This window comes from Mandrillus leucophaeus, unplaced genomic scaffold (genome assembly GCF_000951045.1).
Source record: "Mandrillus leucophaeus isolate KB7577 unplaced genomic scaffold, Mleu.le_1.0 Scaffold375, whole genome shotgun sequence".
NCBI classification, from domain to species: Eukaryota; Metazoa; Chordata; class Mammalia; order Primates; family Cercopithecidae; genus Mandrillus; species Mandrillus leucophaeus.
In genome coordinates this window covers 2,051,231-2,059,516 of record NW_012103976.1, presented here as the reverse complement: position 1 = coordinate 2,059,516, position 8,286 = coordinate 2,051,231, and the positions used below count along the sequence as shown (strand labels likewise).

General features: G+C 38.9%; 1 protein-coding gene across 1 annotated transcript in view; it reads left to right on the top strand.

The window, feature by feature from the left end:
- The first annotated feature begins 2 nt into the window (after positions 1-2).
- Positions 3-8,286, top strand: part of ELF1 (E74-like factor 1 (ets domain transcription factor)) — a 112,658-nt gene continuing 104,374 nt past the window's right edge. The window contains exon 1 of the mRNA XM_011990254.1: positions 3-75. The gene's annotated coding sequence lies outside the window, so the exon portion shown is untranslated. The remainder of the gene's footprint in view (positions 76-8,286) is intronic.

Sequence of the window (8,286 nt, the reverse complement as noted above, 5' to 3'; positions counted from 1 at the left end):
TCTTTTCTTTCCCTTTATAAACACCACAAGCTGTGGAGAAGAAAAATACCACTATGATGAGATGGCTTTAAATAAGTAAATCGACTTTTTAAAGGGTCTAACATTTTGAGCGCCGTTGATTTAAAAAAAAAACTTGATTAAAAACAACAACAACAACAACAACACATCTTGGGGTGGAGATGGGGCTTGGGAAAGAGAAAATTAGCTGGAGACTGGGGAGGGGACGTTAAAACAACGTTTCACTGTATTTTTAAATATAGAAGCCCTGTGTTTATTACAAAGAAGGGGCAGCTGTGTCAGCCTCATGTGAGCTGTAAATGAAACAAAAGCGTTATCTTAAATGCAAGCTGAAATTAGAAAATAGGGTGAGCTATAATGTTTAGTCTATTGGGCCTCTGGGAACAAACGAAGAAGGAAAAAGTGAGTCTTGTAGATGAGTTTCTAGTCAGTGCCATTACTGAGAGCAGATGTTTTGGTTGTTAGTATGTGTGTTCCCAGACTATTTTGTAGCTTTAACTGCACAGTAAATTTGTTAATGTGATCTGCGTGATTAAGGATTAGTTAGGCTTACCTTGTTAAAAAAAAAAAAAGGGAAGAAAAAGCCTAAGTATTTTAAATCGTCTTCATTAATTCAAATATTTGTGTATTTGCTACACACCAAGCACCACCAGATGCTTTTGGATTTACTGATGTTTGGGTTCTTCATGTTAGCTAGTGGATAGAATACTGAATGGAATAATATTTTGGTTTCTGTGATTAGCTGTGTGATGAGACTTTTCAGCTTCTCTGTTCTCTGGCTTTAGAGCCATACATTTTTGATAACACATATCACTCACAAATTTTAAATAGAGTTACAAGGATTGTTGAGTGATTCTTGAATAGATAATGAAAGTGGAAGTTTCATTTAAATAAGTAATAGTGTGTCATTAAAAAGCAGTTACTGAAGAATTATACAGTAGTTGAAAATTTGGAAAGAAGGAAAGATAACTCGGATAGCTCTGCCTTAATTGTCCTCAGAGAGGCCTTAAGTTTTGACCTTTTTTTTTTTTTTTTTTTTTTGAGACAGTCTCCCTCTGTAACCCAGGCTGGCGTAATCTCAGCTCACTGCAACCTCCGCCTCCCAGATTCAAGCTATTCTTGTGCCTCAGCCTCCCAAGTAGCTGGGACTACAGGCACCCGCCACCACACATGGCTAAATTTTGTATTTTGAGTAGACAGAGTTTCACCATGTTGGCCAGGCTGGTCTCAAACCCCTGACCTCAGGTGATCCACCTGCCTCGGCCTCTCAAAGTGCTAGGTGCTAGGATTACAGGCGTGAGCCACCATGCCAGGCATTGACCTTGCATTTTGTCATGAGTTTACCACATTGTACCAAATGGTGCTAAAATGGATGTTATTTTCAACTGTGCACTCAGTAATTGCAAATAGTTGTACTGTATACCTGGGGGCAAACACAAAGGAAGTAGTTGGATCATCTCTGTATAAAACACAGATTGATCTTCCGTGTAGTTGTGCGTTACATAGAATGTGGTAAGGCAACGTCTGAGTTGTAGAAGTGCTACTGGAGTAACAGGTGAGGAATCGGTTCTGCTCTAGGGAGAGAATTGGAGAAGAAACCTAGAGGGGAGAGTGGACCTTGAAGAACTGGTTGGATTTCTCCTGTTGGGGAATGTGAATCATAAAGCTGAGGTAGGGGGAACAAGTATGAGGCTGGCAAGTAGTCGGTTTGGCAGGAGCACAGAGTGCCTGCAGGGAGGGCCATGGGAGATCAAGCTGGGAATGTAGAAAGGAATTTTAACTTGATAAAATTTTGAGTAGGTAACAGGTTCTTTTATCAAGGAGTGACATTTTATGTCACAAAAAATTTTTAAACCATTTCTGTCTCTTGGAAAACCCAAAGATAGCAGTGGCATGTGAAAAATTCTTGTTTTAAAAGATTAAAGCAATAAAGAAACGTAGAATGTTTTGTGTCTGTAGATTTTATGTTTAGGAGTTGAATATTAATTTGTAATTAATAGAATGGAGAAAAGCAATCAGTTAATTAGAATTCATTTTATAGGAATGAAATCTAGATTTAAAGTATGAGAATGATCTGTCTTGCTTTGTTGAAAGTGAACTTGGTATTCGAAGACAGCTCCTCGTTACTGTCACTAAGACATGTATTTTAAATTGGTTAAGGCTAGGTGATCAATTTGTGAGGATTCATTCTTACACTTGTGCCATTGGCAGGCATATTTTAGGAGCTCTCTCTTGGGCCATAAATTAGTGACACTGAGTGCTGTTGATTTACCCAAATAACCTCTTTAATATTTGCTACTGTTAGGTGTAATTAGAAGATATATGAAAGAGGCAGGGTGTGGTGGCTCATGCCTGTAATCCTAGCACTTTGGGAGGCTGAGGCAGGCGGATCAACATGGCGAAATCACATTTCTACCAAAAATACCAAAAATTAGCCAGGCGTCGTGGCACACGCTGCACCTGTATCAGCTATTCAGGAGGCCGAGGTGAGAAGATCGCTTGAGCCCTGGAGGCAGAGATTGCAGTAAGCCAGGATCTCAGGATCATGCCACTGCACTCCAGCCTTGGAGACAGAGCCAGACTCCACCTCAGGGAAAAAAAAAAAAAAAAAAGAAGAAAAAAAAGTGAGAGAGCCTGGACAACATAACAAGAGCCTGTCTCTACAAAAATAAAATGTAAAAAAATTAGCCAGGTGTGATGCCACATGCCTGTAGTCCTAGCTACTTGCAAGCCTAAGGTGGGAGGCTCCATTGAGCCCAGGAGTTCAAGGCTACAGTGAGCTGTGATGGCGCCACTACACTCCAGGTGACAGAGCAGGACCCAAAGACCTTGTCTCTTTAAAAAAAAAAAAAAAGACGTGAAAGTTCAGTAAATGTTTGCCGAGATGAACGCTGGTATTTAAAGAAGTAGAAGGGATTTTAAAACAATTAGTGCATTTCAGCTAAAATCTGAAGACCTTATCATGGTCTCGGAGGTCCAACATAATCTGGACCCTACCCTCGTAACCTCAGGTCCTACCTTATCTACCACTTCATTGTATCTTGGCTACGAAGGCTTCCTTTTTGCCATGCCAAACTTATACTTGTCTCGGAGTTTTGTTACTTGCCTTTTTCCTTTGCCTGGAATATTCCCCCTCTAGCTCTGCACATCTCAGGTCAGCATTACCTTCTCAGAGACATCTGTTCTGACCACCTTAGCTTGAGATCCCTCTTCCTTGGTTACTTTCTGGTTACTTTATGACTTTTTTTTTTCATTTTCTTAGTATCTGAAACTGACCTGTTTATTTGTTTCTGTTTATTTCTTGTCTTATTCTGTCAATATAAGTTCCCTGAAGGCAAGGATATCATATAATGAGATCGTTCTCGTTCTGTATGTAGTAAAGATTCAAACAATAGTAAAGAAGTTGGAACCCTCATACGGTGCTGCTGGAAATGTAGAATGGTGCAGTTGCTTTGGAAAACAGTTCAGCAGTTCCTCAAAATGTTAAACAGTTACCATATGACCCAGTATTTCCACTCCTAGGTATGTACCCAGTAGAAATGAAAACATGCCCACACCAAACCTTGTACACAAATGTTTATAGCAGCATTATTCATAAGCAAAAAGTAGAAACAACCTGAATGTCCCTCAGCTGATGAGTGAATAGGGTGAATAGGTAAAATGTAGTGTATCCACATAGTGGACTGTTTGGGAATAAAAAGGGATGAGGTACTCAATCACAAGAACATTACACTAAGGAGCCAGGAATGAAAGACCACATTTTTATTCCATTTATATGAAATATCCAAAATAGGCAAATCTATAGAGAAAGAGGGTAGATTAGTGGTTGCCTTAGATTAGAGGGGATAGGGAGGTTTGGGGTGAGGTGACTGCCAATGTGGATAGTAAATTTAGGGTGATTGAAAGTCCTAAAATTGATTACAGTGATAGCTCTATAACTCTATAAATGCACTAAATAATGTTGAATTGTACCCTTTAAATAGATAAACTTCATGGTATGTAAGTTTTATCTCAACCAACCTCTTAAAAAAGATTGAAGCAATAAAAACCAAATAGAATATTTGATCTCTAGATTTTACATTTATCATTTGGATATTATCTGTTTTAAAATAATAGCAGCCTGGGCAACATGGTGAAACTTCATCTCTACAGAAAAAAAGTACAAAAATTAGCTGGTGTGGTGGTGCATGCCTGGAGTCCCAGCTCCTCAGGAGGCTGAGGTGGTAGGATTGCTTGAACCCTGGGGGGTTGAGGCTGCAGTGAGCTGTGATCGCACCACTGAACTCTAGCCTGGACAACAGGGTGAGACCCTCTCTCTAGAAAATGAAAATTAAAATAATAATGGAGTAATTTAATGGGGAAACTTCAGCTCCTAGTTAGTTCCACAGATGTGGCAAGTGCTCAGTAAATAACTGATGGAGGAGGTTAGATAAGTATACAGATAACTATGATATAATACATAGTGTGATACATGCTCAGAGGGGACTAAGCCAGGGATCATAGTGTTTGATGGTGTTCAAAATCCACATCTGAGTTTGTGTGAGGGGAATAAGGAAAGGCCTCCTGTGGGAGGCAGCATTCGAGGTAAACTTTGAAGGCTGGTTAGGCTTTTGCTAGTAGAGACAGGGACGGGGACAAGGCATTGAGAGGAAGCAAGCAGGAGCAGAGGTACACCAACAGTTACTAGCACATTTTAACGGAGCTGAGGTTGCAAGTAGGATAAGAATGGGAAATAAGGCTGTGAAAATAGATTAGGGTCTGTAGTGGCAAATGTGTTTTTACTATCCTCCCGATGCCTCGTGTGCCTCCAATGGCTCATACTTAGGAAGAACCATACCTCTCACCTGCAGAGAGCTGGAAGTGTCTGGGGACATATCCTCCTCCAGCTCATAGACTGTACTGTCAGGAGTGTAACTTTGGAGGCAGGGGCTTTGACTTGTTTTCCTCTGTATCATCAGACTTGAAGCAGGGCTTGGCACCTGGTAAACATTCAGAGAACATTTGAGTGAATGAATGAAAATCAAGAAGTGGCAAAGTCTGTATAAAGCAAAACAAAGTTTATTTTACGAAGACCCTTGACAAGGAGATTTTGGAAGCCCCCTGGATTTGGAGCTAAGGAGTTTAGTTAGGGAAAGAGATTTCTGGTAACATGAGGAATGTTTTAATGAAACGAATTTGGTAGTAACGTGCAGGTTGAACTGGAGAATGGAAGGATTATATCTGTGGTCTCCGTCTCTACTGTCCCTTTCCTGTTCCCTCTCCATTAGGCCTTGACAAAGGTAACAGACTACTAGCAGTCCAATAATAATCTCCTAACAGCTCTGCTTGCTTCTACTCTCTCCCTAAATAGGGTGGTGGCAGCAGAATAGAAAGGATCAGATACAAGAGATAACACTGAAGGAAAAATCTACGACTTCAGAAAGTAAATATTTCTAACAGAAATAGAGAAGTTATGAAGCACAGATTTTATTGGAGGGGACTGGCAGTTTTTACTCTTAGCATTGGCCAGCTAGTAAATTTATTGCATACCTGCATGTGTCTGTGGCTTTTGAACTCTGAAATTGTGCATTGACTCCATGAACAAGTTAATACTATGAGACTGCCACCCTGTGGACAAAATATCAAGACTAAAACCATCAAGAATTAAAGTTTCATTCATTTGTGATATACTGTTTTAGAACTGGCTTTGGTTCTTTCACGTTGGTGCGCGCAGTGATGCTCATGAAATAGAAAGCTTGAAATTAGTTTGTTCTCTGAACTTTTTCTGAGGCTTTTAAATAAAGGGAATCTAAAATGGAACCAGTAGTTTTAGAAAGCTGCAATGATTCAAGAATGCTTTTTAGATGGTACTTCTTTGCTCCAGAAATTTCATGTGAAAGGATTGATTTTTTAAAATATTGTGGCATGTAGGCCTGTTGTGAAATAGTCTTTTGTCCCTTTTGTTGTACTGATTTTTTTCATTCCATTTTATAAGACATATGGTATTATCCTTGAGAGTTGTATTTTTTGAGAAATATATCAAACATCCCACCATACCCTTTTTTGGCTAAGTGAAAGTGGCCTTCTTGCCTTGTTTTTTTGTGGATTTGGTTTTAGTTGTTAAAAGTTCTCTCTGTTTTGGACGGATTGCCTTAATTGTATTTATACAAATGAGTTTGGGTTATATTATGCTACTTATTTAGAAGGACACTCTGCTCACAAATTATACTATTTTGGTAGTTTCATAAACTACCTTGAATCAAAATAAAATGGTGATTGTGAAATACTTATTTGCTCACTGCAGCTCAGGAAATGTTTCAGTTTTGGACTCATGACCAAATAAAACTTTCCCAAGAGATGAGCTGTTTACAGCCAATAATGTTATGAATGTCTTACACACTTGAATTCCCAGAGGTGTCAGAAGGGGTGGGATAGCCATTTAGGGCTTGAAATTTGTGTCACCAGTAAAGCAGAAGTGGGCTGAAGCAGCCTTCTGAGGTCAGCAATTGTGCCTTCATTAAGAAGGTGATATCCACACTGAGGAGAACAGATGAATCATTGATTGACCCCCTTGCCACTGATGCTTCACCATAGGGACCTGATACTTCACCATAAGGACCTTACATTTTGGTAATGTACTAATGGTCAACTATAATGTTAATGATCTTAATTTTTTTTTTTTTTTTAGTCGGAGTCTCACTCTGTTACCCAGGCTGGAGTGCAGTAGCATGATCTTGGCTCACTGCAAGCTCCGCCTCCTGGGTTCAAGCAATTCTCATGCCTCAGCCTCACAAGTAGCTAGGATTACAGGCATGCATCACCATGTCCGGCTAATTTTTGTAGTTTTAGTAAAGATGGGATTTCACTGTATTGGCCAGGCTGGTCTCGAACTCTTGACCTCAAGTGATCCTCCTGCCTCAGCCTCCCAAAGTGCTGAGATTACAGATGTGAGCCACTGTGCCTGGTGATTTTCATTATTTAAATATTTCTCTGAGACAGTTCTTCTGAAAAATGTGGTTTGACAAATGCAATAAACTTTAAGTGTTTGGTTTTATTTAACCTTTTCAAAGTAAATATATGGAGTTGTGGGTAACTTTTCAAAATTATTTTTTGCTAACATGTATATCTTATATTCTACAAACAGTACTGTGTAATTGTAAGTGAAGTAGACTATGATGAAAGTGCACATGTTTATGTAGGTCTGCAAGGTAAATTGCCATATAATTTAAATTATTTAGATTAGGTTAGTATTATTTAGATACAGTTTAAGACAAGTAACTTACTTTCTTAAATTTATTTTTAAGTATTGACTCATTTATTTATTTATTGAGACAGGGAGTCTCTCTGTCTCCCAGGCTGGAGTGCTGTGTGATGATCATGGCTCACTGCAAACTCTAAATGCTGGGTTCAAGTGATCCTCCCGCCTTGGCCTTCTAAAGTGCTGGGATTACAGGTGTGAGCTACTGTGCCCGGCCAAGGAAAGTAACTTTCAGAATACTTGGTGATCTAGTTACTCTTCACCTAGGTATTGAATGAAGAGTCAGTAAACTTGAAGATATATTTGTTTTCTAACCTTCTTTAATGGTTTTGCTATGATATCCTTTTTAAAACTATAAATGACAATGAACTTATGTAAATACATTTTTAGTTTAATATTTAACCAACACTTAAGAAACTTTATCACACAATATCTTTCTATATTTTTATGCTATAATGGTTACTGTTTCAGGATTAATGGAAGTGTTGACTCCTGAGTTCATTTTCACAAATGTAAATACTAAAACATTTTCTTCTTTGAAAAGTAATTCTGGCCAGGTGCAGTGTCTCACGCCTGTAATCCCAGCACTTGGGGAGGCTGAGGTAGGTGAATCACTTGAGGTCAGGAGTTCGAGACCAGCCTGGCCAACATGATGAAACCCCGTCTCTACTAAAAATACAAAAATTAGCTGGGCATGGTGGTGCATACCTGTAATCTCAGCTACTTAGAGGGCCGGTCAGGAGAATCACTTGAACCTGAAAAGTGGAGGTCGCAGTGAGTCAATATGACGCCATTGCACTCTAGCCTGGGCAAAAGACTGAGTGAGACTCTGTCTCAAAAAAAAAAAAAGAAAAAGAAAAGTACTTCTAATATAGATGACTTGAACTTTGAAAAAGCAGTAACAACTATTCTATAAATTTTGTGTGTATCCAAACTTGAAAACATCTTTTATTTTTGGATGCAGACTAATCACTATTGAATACATAACCTTTGATTTAAAAGATTTTTGTGCTTTATTTTAAATTTGTGGG